This window comes from Hoplias malabaricus, chromosome 4 (genome assembly GCF_029633855.1).
Source record: "Hoplias malabaricus isolate fHopMal1 chromosome 4, fHopMal1.hap1, whole genome shotgun sequence".
Lineage (NCBI taxonomy): Eukaryota > Metazoa > Chordata > Actinopteri > Characiformes > Erythrinidae > Hoplias > Hoplias malabaricus.
In genome coordinates this window covers 62,878,170-62,891,874 of record NC_089803.1, presented here as the reverse complement: position 1 = coordinate 62,891,874, position 13,705 = coordinate 62,878,170, and the positions used below count along the sequence as shown (strand labels likewise).

Sequence of the window (13,705 nt, the reverse complement as noted above, 5' to 3'; positions counted from 1 at the left end):
TCCTGCCTCCTGCAGAGTTTAATTCCAGCTTTAATTCTGACTCCCCAGGTTCTGATATATTCAGATTTCTCTGAAGATCCTGCTTCACTCTGTCAGACCTGCCTCCCGCTGACACCATCAAACCTCACACCATCTATAAAACAGTTTGAACGAGAGATATGGCTCTTTCTCTGTGATACTGGGATAACGTGCAAGCTCTGGTTGGGCAGCGTGGGTCCTTTTCATCCCTCCATGCCGATATTAGGAGTTTCCAGGTTTATTTTACTGAACGAATAGTGGTTCAGTAACTCGCTGCTGTCATGTCCTGTAGTAAACCAAATATTTGTTTTGTTTTTGCTTCATTTTTAATCAGCTAATGCTGCTGTGCACTGAACTGACCCCCAACCCTCAAAATCCCTCACACACACCAGCAAGCTTTGTCTTGGCATTAGGCTTAGGTAGCTTAGGCTTGGCATTGAGCATTGAGCTTGGCTTGGGCAGCTTTGGCTTGGCATTAAGCATGGTGCACTGAGGCACATATGCAGCTGCTCCAGAGTCTTCCATTTTGTTTTCCAGTGCTCTTCTGTGGAGATTATACTAACTGTTCACAGAATGTGTGCCCACATGTAGTAGTAGCACACCATGTAGTAGACTAAACTATACAGACTTTCTGACACTGTGGACAGTCCAGGATGCGTCATATTGGAGACGTTGTTAAGGTTAATAGACTGAGCATTCGTTTACGCTGAAGGATATTTGTATATCATAAATAGTTGCAATGCACATCCCTAAGTTATGTATTTCCACACTCATGTAGGTGGATGCTGGAAGACTTGTGGATACAGTTCACATTTCCAAACTGTCTATAAAAACCATACACACAAACATAGGCATCTACCAAGCCCCCTGTGAACATCAGCTTTTAGTTACCACGGTTACCAGCATATACCTAGAGTGTACTCCAGAGTAATGCACCTTGTCTGAAAAAGTTAAAACTGAATCTTATGAAGGGAAAGTGAGGATACAAACAGTCTGTAGTGAGTGATGGCGCAGGGTGGAGAGAGAGAGAGAGAGAGAGAGAGAGAGAGGGACTGTCGGCTCATTTCAAACTGAAGTCTGATTGATTCATAATTCAGCAGAATCACAGTTTTTAACAAGGTTTGGTGTCTAATTATTTATTGCGTGTGGAATGATGCTGTAAGTGTTTCATGTTAATGTACGCTTCACATTCTCGTCTTCTCTCTCTCTCTCTCTCTCTCTTTCTCTCTCTCTCTCTCTCTCTCACTCACTCTCTCTTTCTCTCAGCTTCTGGACACTTTAAAGTTCCCTGAGAAAATCCCCACTGAAAGCCCTACTCTATAAAAGAAAGGATGTTTTTACTTTCTGTTGAGATTCAAACTTTTTCTACAAACTAAAAGAACATTTTTTTTATAAATGTATTTTTTGTTAAGGTATAAAATGTAGAGATCAAAACTAATCTATCTCAAAATTCCAGTGGTTTATCTTTAGTGAACTGAGCTACTTTTACATGTTTCCACTGGCTATGCAATTTTTCATAGTCTTATAAACATCGCTAATTAAATTAGAAGCTCTGGAGCAGCTGAACATGGGCCTAATGTCAAAATGCTAAATGCTAAATGTCAGCTGGAGGGTTATAAAGCCCCCACCACTGGGCTGTGGAGCTTTTTTATGAAGGTGCTTTAAGATGATTTGGACTTGATATGCAACATTTTGATCGGCTTTTAAACTTTATAATTACCAATTTATTTCAGGAAATAAGAGGTGCTGTTGTTAGCTATGAGCTGCTGAGCTCATTTAATCGTTATAGATATCAGTGTGTGTCCCCATACTACACAATCCACCCTGAATGAAACGGCACACATTTTCATATTGTACACGCCTGACCCACAGCTCCGAACCTCAAGGGAGTTTCTCATAAAAGCAGGCTGGAGTTTCTCACACCCTAGATTTAAACAAACTACACAACCATTGCTGAGTTAGCGGTGAGTTCTGTTCAGAACAAAAAGCCAAGAAAACAAAAAGGATTTAGCCTTGATTTAAAGGCTTTGCTTTTAACTTTGTCTGCACACACAGCTCCCATTGGTTGAGGGACTTTTAGGCATTACGTCAACATCACATTTCACACCAGTGAGTTGGCGTCCATCCCACACTACAGAGTCGTAAATATTGAGCATGTTTCTTATTTATGATTCACAATCGGGACAGCCCCGACTGCACTGGGAGAACATCTGAGGAATAGAGATTGGCTTATTGACTCCCAACACTACAAGAAAATCTGGGGATGTGATCACTTTCCATTACCCTGAAATTGGGAAAACTTTTTTTGCCATTTGTGTGATTGTCAGGAGGATTACTCCTTCATTACTTGTTAGCTACATTAGCTTTGTAGCTCCACTACAAAACCACAAAAACTACAGAAGCAAAACTTAGTATACTAAACGTGTTCTTATTGATTGACTATATTTGGAGCCAGGCTTTATGCAAATTAGATTATCCTCTGAACTTTTTGTAGTCCCTCAATGCACGCGCGCACACACACACACACACACACACACACACACACTGCAGCTTTTTCTGCAGTACAGCCCTGATGGACACTTTCTATTAACTGCTCCAGCAAACAGGAGGGAGTGGGATAGAGAGAGGAGGAGGTATACAGGGAGAGAAAAAGGGAGAGAAGAACTTCAAGTGAGAGAGAGGGATGTGTGTTTATCAGAGTTCAGGCACTCAACATGTCAAGAAATAAAGCTCTGGCAGCACACATTGCTACCAGAAAACCATGAGGGATGCGTTAATGTGTGTGTGTGTGTGTGTGAGAGAGAGAGAGAGAGAGAGAGAGAGATATGGGAATGAAAGAGGTAGAGTGAGAGAGTTTGTGTGTGTGTGTGTGAGAGAGAGAGAGAGGGAGAGAGAGATGGGAATGAAAGAGGTAGAGCGAGAGAGTTTGTGTGTGAAAAGAGAGAGTATTGATTTGTTGATTAGGCAGGAGCTGAAGACTGGAGGGAGAGCTAAAAGAGAGAGTGAGAGATGGAGAGATAGAATCCTTTTAAGAAGGAAAAGCAAAATATGAACCTTATCCAAATCCAAAGGTGGAGGACCTTAGCATCTAAGGGTTTTTTAATTTTAATGTTTTTATACATACATATTGTATTATTGATTATTTTTTATTATATACATTTCTGGTTTTAATTAAAATATTAGGGACAGTGCTAACTCTAAAATAAGCTTAAAGCAATGCCCATTTTCCTCTCCTTTTTATGATGTCATTAAAATCTCTCAGGTGTTTATAGTAGTGTTGATAAACACATTTCCCTAACGATCTGATACCAAGTAAAACCCAGGCTGGTATTGGACATTTAAAAAAATCTGATACAGAAAGTAAGTACTAAATTATGTTTACGTAATAAGAGCTATTATTAGTAATTTCTATTACTATTATAAACCATTTTCTTATTCTAACAAAAACAGACAAACACCACTTTTCCAGTAAACAGGGAATTTTTAGAGAGTGTTCTGTGTTTTTGCCCTAACATTGCCCTATTAGATATACTCTACCACTCTCTGCTTCATAATATCATTATAAACATCTATGTGATTACCCTTCAGGTGCTTTCCATGGTTTGTGGTGTTGCCACAGTACAACAGTCTTGCCACAAACACCACATACAGTGTCCAGAAGGAAAAATAGTTCCTATAGCGTGCCATTCTTTGTTTAAATATAGAGACAGGATACATATCCATCCTCCAAAATAAATAAAATAATTAGATTTATCATTTGGGTCCAGAATCCATTCTTAAAAGTAAACACAAAAATTCTGAAGTATCAGGACCTGATCTGTCCATCCCTACTACAAATAACCTTTGGACCAAAACAGTTTCAGGGTGTGTTTTTCACCTTAGTTTGGGAAAGAAAACTTGAGTGTTGATGCTAAATATGCTCAAAAATATTACAGCACACAGCTGTTTCATTCCAACTCAACTGACTCAGGACTTCAGTGAAAAGCAGCAGTGAGAAAATTGAAAAAAAAAAAAAAAGCGAATGTGTATTTAGATTTTTGACACAAAGTATAAATATAGGCCTCTGAAACTGACAGGGTTTTGGCCTAGCTGTCTAATTAGTGGCTAATTATCCACGCAGCTCTCTACTAGCTGTTCACATAGCCACACATCCACATTAATACAACCCTTATAGAGCAATAAATAGCACTTGTACATTGTGTGTGTGTGTGTGTATGAATTTGGGGTATTGGACCCTTGGTAACATTAGGGAGGAAAATAAATAACCAATCAGCCAAATATTCTTTAACATAAAAAATAACTTAATATTTTTCTAACTGGGCGGCACGGTGGCACAGCAGGTAGGTGTCGCAGTCACACAGCTCCAGGGACCTGGAGGTTGTGGGTTCGAGTCCCGCTCCGGGTGACAGTCTGTGAGGAGTGTGGTGTGTTCTCCCTGTGTCTGTGTGGGTTTCCTCCGGGTGCTCCGGTTTCCTCCTAGAGTCCAAAAACACACGTTGGTAGGTGGATTGGTGACTCAACAGTGTCCGTAGGTGTGAGTGAATGTGTGAGTGTGTGTGTTGCCCTGTGAAGGACCAGCGCCCCCTCCAGGGTGTATTCCTGCCTTGCGCCCAATGATTCCAAGTAGGCTCTGGACCCACTGCGACCCTGAATTGGATAAGCGCTTACAGACAATTAATGAATTTTTTAATGAACTCTTATGCCCTTATTGTGAATACACTGCCATAACAATAACACCACCTCCTAGTTTCTACACTCACTATCTATTCTCTCAGCTCCACTTTTCATACAGGTTTAATCTATAGTTCTACAATTACAGACAGTAGCCCATCTGTGGCCCTGCACACTTTTGTTGGCCCTCTTTTAAACCCATCCGTTTCACTGCTGGCCTGAGAATAGTCCACCAACCAAGAAGACTCTGGCCTTTATCATTTAGTGATTCTGAAGTCTCTCTTTCATTTAGAGCACAGTGAGATACAAAACACACTGCAAAGACAATATATTTCCAAATTATTGTAGACACATCTTATAATTATATAATTAGTGCAGTCAGCTGCCTTCTTTCTACATTTATAGTGTAAACCCTACCCAGAAGAAAATGGCGACTGTCGGTCACTGCTCAAAAGAAATGTTGAATGACCAAGGGTCCTCAGATTTTTTGCATATACAGTGTAGGTCAGTGGAATACTTTCATGAAGATAATTTAATGTGTGTTTGTGTGTGTGTGTGTGTAAACATCCTGCAGGGGGTTTTCAGAAGTCAAACTGTGTAGTTTTTATTTCACTTTTGTTGACTTTTATTTTTTGTTTGCTGAGTTGTGAAGGTGCAAAGCCATGATAATGCACTTCTACCCGAATACTGCACCCTTTGAATATTCATTCATTATAGAAATAATGCGTCAGCAGCTGAGGATGCACGCATGTGTATGGGTGGGTGTGTGTGTGAAGAAGGCTGTGGGAGTGTGTGTGTGTGTGTGTGTGTGTGTGTGTGTGTGTGGGAGGGTGTTTTTTTGTTTACAGCCTCTCTCCTGAATCATCTGTTATCTCACATCAAATGGTACACAAAGGTTATCTCACACACAGTGAGGTCATCCCAGTGCGACCGTGTCTGGCCCAATCTACATGACATCATCTCTGACAGAGTCTGAGATACCAACTGGCCACATCATTAGAAACACCTGACTTGTACTTCCACTCACTGGCCACTTTATTTACTGGTCATATGAAATTTGAAACAGGGGATGGTTAATGGGACAATGATGTTAGTAGCACTCTTTTTTAAAGCTATTTGCATGACAACTCACATATTGCACACATAAGCATACACATTGGGTTGCACTTATTAAGCTATACTTTATTATTAATTAACATGTTATCCTCAGGTGTAACCACCTTTCCAGTTCAGGGTCACAGTGGATCAGGAGCCTACCCGGAATCATTGGGTGCAAGGCATTAACACACCCTGGAAGTGGCACCAGTCCAAAACATGGCATCTCACACTCACACCCGTGGACACTTTCACACAGCCCGTCCATCTACCAACATAGGTTTTTGGATTGCGTGAGGAAATGTGAGCACCCGGAGGAAACCCACGCAGGCACTGTGAACACACACCAAACTCCACACAGACAGTGACCCGAGGTGGGCATTCAACCTGGAACCCCCGGGACATTGGAGTTCTGTGATAGCGACACTGCCTGTGGACCACTGTGCTGCCCTTTGTTTTTCTACCGACACTTTGCTCATTTTCGCTCGTTCAATCCGCAGTGATGCCTCGGTCATCCAAGGCCAGGAATCCAAGAGAGCACAACTGGTCTTGCTCTCTCAGGGTGGGCAGGATGGCCAGGGTTTTTTGGAGTTTTTACATGTGTCCACCAACCAAAACTATCAGGACAAGAGCTGCTCTGTGGTCATAAACTGACTGTTTTCAAATGACACGTGTTAATGAAACACCATGCATCTTTGAGTCTATGTCTGTTTAATATATACTGCAAATTAAACTGAACTAAATTGGTGTACTAGCAAACCCTCTTTTCTCCTACCTAAATGTCTCTATACGAGCCTGGTTCACCTTAAATGCATATTGATTTATGCAGAAAAAAGATTCAAGCTTTTACCTTCAGAGGAGGGAAAGAATTGTTGCTCTATTCATATTTAATGTTAGTTAGAGCAGCTTTCTTTTTTTTTTTTAACACTGGTATTGACATTCCCTTTTCTGCTTTCTATGGATGTTATTGAGAATCTTTTCAGCTGGATTCCACACTGGGTCCAGATGTCCTTTGCAAAGTCAGAGTGGCTAGGAATTGAGATCATGTTCCCAGCTGAGTTTTCCTGTCATTCAATTGATCTGCACTTCTTTAAGTGGCCCATAGGGGGGGTTAAAGGACCTCTCAATGTGTGTGTGTGAGAGAGAGAGAGAGAGATAGAGAGAGAGAGAGAGAGAGAGAGAGAGAGAGAGAGAGAGAGCTCTTTGTGATAGGTCCCCACTGTCAAAGCACGTTTCTTAATGCTCATCTCTCTCTCTCTCTCTCTCTCTCTCTCTCTCTCTCTCTCTCTCTCTCTCTCTCTCTCTCTCTCTCTCTCTCTCTCTCTCTCTCTATCCCTCCCTCTCTCCCCTTTTCCCTGTGTTCTCCGCTCTTTCTGAGGTTCTGCTGCAGCAGTAGTGTGTAGTGTTAAGGCTGCTGTGCATTTATACCTGTGAAAAACTGCTCTCTTAGACACACACACACACACACACACACACACACACACACACACACAGACACATACACACACAGAGACACACACGCACACACACTCACGCATGCACGCACGCACACACACGCATGCATGCAAGCAGCGTCTGCAGTGGAGCAGTGTGGATGAGGAGCCAAGTGAATTTCTACAGAATTTCCTGTAAGTCTCCATTCAGCTTGTGTGTGTTTGTGTGTGTGTGTGTGTGTGTGTCTGTCTGTGTGTGTCTGTGTGTGTGTCTGTGTGTGAGATTAATGACTTTATAAAGCATCTACACTACAGTGTGTGTGTGTGATTCACATCTTTATCAAGGATGCTTCACACAGCTGTGATTGTGGTGTGTGTGTGTGTGTGTGTGTGTGTGTGTGTATGTGTGAGAGAGAGATTAATGACTTTATAAAGCATCTACACTACAGTGTGTGTGTGATTCACATCTTTATCAAGGATGCTCCACACAGCTGTGATTGTGATGTGTGTGTGTGTGTGTGTGTGTGTGTGTGTGTGTGTGTGTGTGCTGGTGTACGTGGTGTGAACATATATTAGCGTTTCACCTGCTGTTCTACACTGAGAGCTGGAGCTGAGATGTGGGTGATTTTGTTCATTTAAAACGTTCCATCGTTTAATTATGTTTGTTGATCCAGTCGCCATCACACAGCCATCAGTGTTCATCCTGGAATGTGGGAATGTCAATAATGCCAATAATGTTCTTTTCTGCGGTGGAAGAGTGGATTAAAATGGACAAGAGCTGTAGAAGTCTTAAGAGAGACTGAAGTAACCCTTACCTGACTGGATTAATGGGATGGCTTTAGATTAGATGTTGTAACATTGCTCTGAAAATTTCATAAACATTAGCTTCACAAACACCGGTGACAACACGTCCTGATATTAAATCTCTAGTTCTGAGCCACTTATCCCAAATCAACCCAAATGTATCATATGGATCTTTGCCATTCCAGAGAACACAGTTCCAGTGCTCCAAAGCCTAAAGCTGGAGGGTTTATATCCTTCAAGATGACAGATAATCATGGTGACTCTAATGGTTTAATCACAGTGCATTCTTACTCCATGCAAAAGGACAAGTTTTGCAAGTCTTGTCATCCCTGGAAGAAGACAGATCAGCACACTGGGTCTGAAAGGATGTGCAGCTAAGCTGTTTCTTCAAAAAATAGAAATGACACCAGGGCCCAGACCTCAGTGTCACTAAATGTGGCTAATGCAAACCATTTCTAAGAATGAACTTTGTAGTTGTGCCTGCAGATTTATTTGAAAGACTGAATGGAATGGAAGCTGTAAAAAGTCTACTAAAGAGAAGACATCAAAGCTGGAAAATTTTATATAATCTATAGTCATTGAGGCTTCTGTGGAATTTGTGTTAAAAGGGACATATTCTAACAATTTAAAAGCACATACAAACATGTGAAAACAGGATCCTAATGAAACAGCTGTGATATGCTTTGATCAAAATACAACAAGGATCAAACAACACAGCAGCGCTCGCCCTCTGTCTAAACAGCTCTGTTCAGAACGACCGGTTTCAACGCCTGTTCCTTTAAATGAAAATGAGCCATAGCTCAATTCAGTGAGACTCCACTGTTCTCCTTCTTCTCCATTTGTATTTCTCCATAATTATACTCAGTATATGAAGAGTCAGAGCAGCACATTTTATCCCATGTTTTCAGACAGATCACACCAAATGACTGGGTGGTCTTGTTTCTCTATTAATGGGTTGGATCCCAAAAGTAATGTGAAAATGCACAGCAAATTTTTTCCCTTATGTTCCTTTCAAATATGTTTGCTTCTGAAAAATTAATATCTTATAATCAATGGCAATTTCCCATGGAAATGAATGGGTGGTCTTTGAATTGCACAGTGCTACATTAATACTGAGACTTTTTTAAACACCTCTTATAATCAGAGAATTCAGCTACTTTAAAAATCATATTCAATTGTACAGTTTTCAAAAAATGAAACTCTAATCACTCTGCATTTAAGTCTAAGGTCATCATGCTCAATGCTGAGTGTTGGCTAGATAGGCATAAAGCCCCCCCCCCAGCATTGGGTTGTGGAGCAGTGTAACTGTTCTCTAGAGTCATGGAGCTCAATCCAATAACTCTGGAATGAGGTGGAGTGCAGAACTAATCTTCCAATATTAGTACCTGACCTCCCGAATGCTTATATGGCTGAATTCCATCAAATCCTCATGGAAGTAATCATGTGTGAAGCCTTCCCAGAAGAGTAGAAGCTCTTCCTGCAGCAAAGAGGAACAACCCCAGTTTATTTCCCTTCGGTTTCAGAGGAAGCGCTGAGAGAACTGGTGTCTACAGACTTCTGGCCATGTAGTGTATATATAGCAGTTCTGAATGCATGTGTGCTGAGATTCTTAATGAGTTCATTTATGAGTCTGTGTGAGTGTGTGTTTTGTTCATATGTGTTTATATGGAGTGCTGTGAACAACAGCTTGAGGCATGTGTGTGTGTGTGTGTGTGTGTGTGTGTATGCGTGTGTGCAAGAGGCTTCTTGTGAAAAGTAGGTTATTCTGGAAGCAGCTTCCTTTCTGAGTGGAGCATCATCTCCGCTAATCTGTGTGTGTTTGTTTGTGTGTGTGTGTGTGTGTTTGTGTGAGACATAGCAGTCTCATTATGCTGTTCTGTGAATCATACACCCTGCTCAACTGTGTTCATATGTAAAATGTATGTTACAAGTGGGATCATATTTCAGAGCTGTTGAACATACACATGAGAATAAATAAATAGCATAACCAGAATATCTCTCTCTGTCTCTCTCTCTCTCTCTCTCTCTCTCTCTCTCTCTCTCTCTCTCTCTATCTATCTATCTATCTATCTATCTATCTATCTATCTATCTATATACCTGTGTCCCTCTTTTCAGTCATTCTCTCATTCTTTCCTATCCCTTTCTCCATTCAGAGGAGTGGCTTGGTCGTTTGATATAATGTCTTCAACAGTTAATAGAAACGGGTAGACACTTAGTAGCCTCATGCTTCTTGCATTTTTAATTAATTCATTCATCCATTGTCCGTAACCACTTATCCAGTTCAGGGTCGTGGTGGGTCCAGAGCCTACCCGGAATCATTGGGCTCAGGCAGGAATACAACCTGGAGGGGGCACCAGTCCTTCACAGGGCGACCAACACTGACACCTAGGGACACGTTGAGTCGCAAATCCACCTACCAACACGTGTTTTTGGGCCGTGGGAGGAAACCCACATGGACACTGGGAAAATACACTAAACTCCTCACAGGCTGTCACCCGGAGCAGGACTTAAACCCACAACCTCCAGATCTGTGCAACCTCCAGATCTGTGTGACTGTGACACTACCTGCTGTGCCAACGTGCCGCCCTGCATTTATATATATATATATATATATATATATATATATATATATATATATATATATATATATATTCTATTAATTACCATTAATAATTCTATTTATTGAATTATTATTAAATTACACAGTGCAACCAACCTGGGTGAGATAAGCACAGCTATTTCTGAGGCATGTGAAACCAAATCTTCTCACCAAAACCACTGCACAGCTCAACACACTTGGAGGCGAGCGCTATCTGCCCAGATCTGTCATCTCAGCTCACAGATGCCCAGGCTGGCTGGCATTGTGCTTGTGTTGACAGAAGAGAGAGTGTGTATCCTACCCACTCTGGCGTTAGATGTCTTGGGCATCAGCAGAGATCCTTTAATGATAAGATCAGTACTCAGACCACCAGAATGTTATCTTTTAATGTGAGCTACTATGGCCTGTGACGATAATTACACTGTTGACATATCGAACAATATAGGAAATTTCTTGAATCATTTTTGCTGACTTCAGTATCACACACTGTGGTTACTGGTGCATTTGTTTATATTAGAATGAATATCACTGGTATTTTAGCCACTTGTTGTGCACTGTTCTCTGTTTTTATCTCTGTGTTCTGGAGTTGGTAGGTGCATTGGTTTACAAACAGCGACTTTATATTCTTTATGCTTTATTTATTCTTTCATTCGTTGCCTGTAACCGCTTATTAGGCTCTGGGTCGTGGTGGGTCCGGAGCCTACGGAATCACTGGGCACTAGGTGGGGACACAACCTGTAGGCGAGACACACTTTTGAGTTGCCAATCCACCTACCTATGTGTGTTTTTGGACTGTACGGGGAAACCAGCGCACCCGGAGGAAACCCACACAGACACTGGGAAAACACACCAAACTCCTCACAGACCGTCACCCAGAGAGGGGCTTGAACCCACAACCTCCAGGACCCTGGAGCGTTGTGACAGCAAAGCTACCTGCTAAAATATCATTGCTAATTGTGGGACTGGTGGTCCATTCATTATTCAGTTTTACACTGGGCAGCTGGTGTTCTCAGATACAAGGTTTTGTTCTGAATGTGTACATACAGACGAACTGCACAAGCCTGCAACAACACTACACATAACAATCCGCTGGCAGTAACAGGGGTAAAGTGTCTGTACACAGTGAGAGACTGAAGGAAGGGGCAGGTGTAGATCTGATCTCCGTGTGTTCAGATGAATGAGGTCACAGCACCGTTATACCTTTAACTTCTGTTATTCACAACTCTTCCAGGGAGTAAATATGGTTACAGTATGGGTAACTACTTTCTATTCTTCATCTTTCTCTCTGTTCTCTCTCTCTCTCTCTCTCTCTCTCTCTCTCTCTCTCTCTCTCTCTCTCGGTCTATCATAGCTCACTGTTCTTCCTCATTCTTGCTGACATAGCACTTTCCCCAAGGAGTGCTCTGCTCCAGTGGCTTGTGTGTGTGTGTGTGTGTGTGTGTGTGCAATAATAAATATAAGATACGTGTCTTCATGTCTTTCTATAATGTCCTAGAGTAAATGTAATCACTGTATGTGCTCTAAGTAATAATGATATTTGTTCTGTTGTGTGTGTATCTGTATAAAAGGAAGAAAGATATTGTATATGTTAAATATGTGCAATTATCTATATGTGATAATTCCCTGATATGGAAGAATTTAAAAAGGATATTCTAAGCCACATCCTAGACATTTATTTGTCATTTTCACAATAAAACATTGATCTTTTAGTGAACAAATACAGGTGTTTCAGAATTTGATCATGTGCCCAGTTTTATAAATTAATTTTTATAAAAACCCGTAATAAATGATACTGTTCTGTACATTTTTAACCAAATTTTTAAAAAGAAGTGGTAAATGCAGTGTTGTAGATCTACCTTGTAGAACACGGAACAATAGCACCACAAAAAAGGATCATAAATAAAAAGTGGGAGCGAAGAACAACTCGGATAAAATGGGACTAGAACCTCTGTGTATATGATGTTCCTAAACGAGGTGCTGGTGTTTTCTGTGCTTGTTGTGGTTCAGGAGGCGTCGTGGATAAGGATCTAAGGCGCTACCTCAGTCTCCGTTTTCAGAAGGGTTCTCTGGATCACGAGCTGCAGCAGATCATCCGTGATAATCTGTACCTTCGCACCGTGCCCTGTGAGTAACCCTTTAAAGACCTTCTGACCCCTCGGGCCTGCTGTTTGTCTTGACTCGACTTTTGCTGTTTCTGGAGCTGTTTAACTTGAAATATTTGTCTAAACTTCGCTCGGTCCAAAAATTCATTTTTGCTTTTCACATTAAGCATGTTATTTTTGGTGAAGAGAGTTTTCCCTCCCTTCTTCTCTTCTCTTCTCTTCTCTTCTCTTCTCTTCTCTTCTCCTCTTCCCTTCTCTTCTCCACTGCTATATTCACTTTTCATTTATCCCACTCTCTTTCCCAGAGGCTTCCCTACTTTACTGTGTTCTTCTCTTTCTTTCTTTCTTTCTTTCTTTCTTTCTTTCTTTCTTTCTTTTTTGAGCATGTTGTGATTGGGCACCATGACCAGAGCTGGGGGTTTCCATAGCAACTCCTATGTGTCTCCTTCGCCTTTGATGCATTTCCCATCCCTCCATTCACTTTTATTCTCATCCCTCTCTCCCTCCCTCCTTTCCCTTTTTCATTCACCCTTCCATTCTTTCTTTCTCTCTTCCATTCATTCACCACTCCACCCCTCACTATTCTCCAATTTAGTCTTATTCCATTCCTCATCCATTCTTTTTCTCATCCATTCCTCCAAACTTTGTGCTCTCCTTCATCATTTCAACTCCTACAAGTCCTCCTTCTTTCCATCTTTTTCCCTCTCATCTTTCCTTCAAAACATCCACATATCCATTCCACAGTCACTCCTTCATCCATCCTCCAGTCCCCGCCATCCCTGTATTTCATTGATTCATGTAGCTGTTCCGTCTCATTCCTCCATGCTGTTTGTTCTTCTTCCACTTCTCCATTGTTCCATTTCCTTCTTTACGCCGTCTTTTTCACTCTCAGACCCCTCCAGCCCTCCATCTCCATTCTCTCCATTCTCTGCATTCTTCCCTGTATGCATCCCCTCTTTTTCCTCTGTTTATAGAACTGTGT

At 41.4% G+C, this 13,705-nt stretch overlaps 1 pseudogene; it reads left to right on the top strand.

Moving 5' to 3' along the window:
- Positions 1-7,351: 7,351 nt before the first annotated feature.
- LOC136695067 (membrane-associated guanylate kinase, WW and PDZ domain-containing protein 2-like) overlaps positions 7,352-13,705 on the top strand; it is a 73,952-nt pseudogene continuing 67,598 nt past the window's right edge.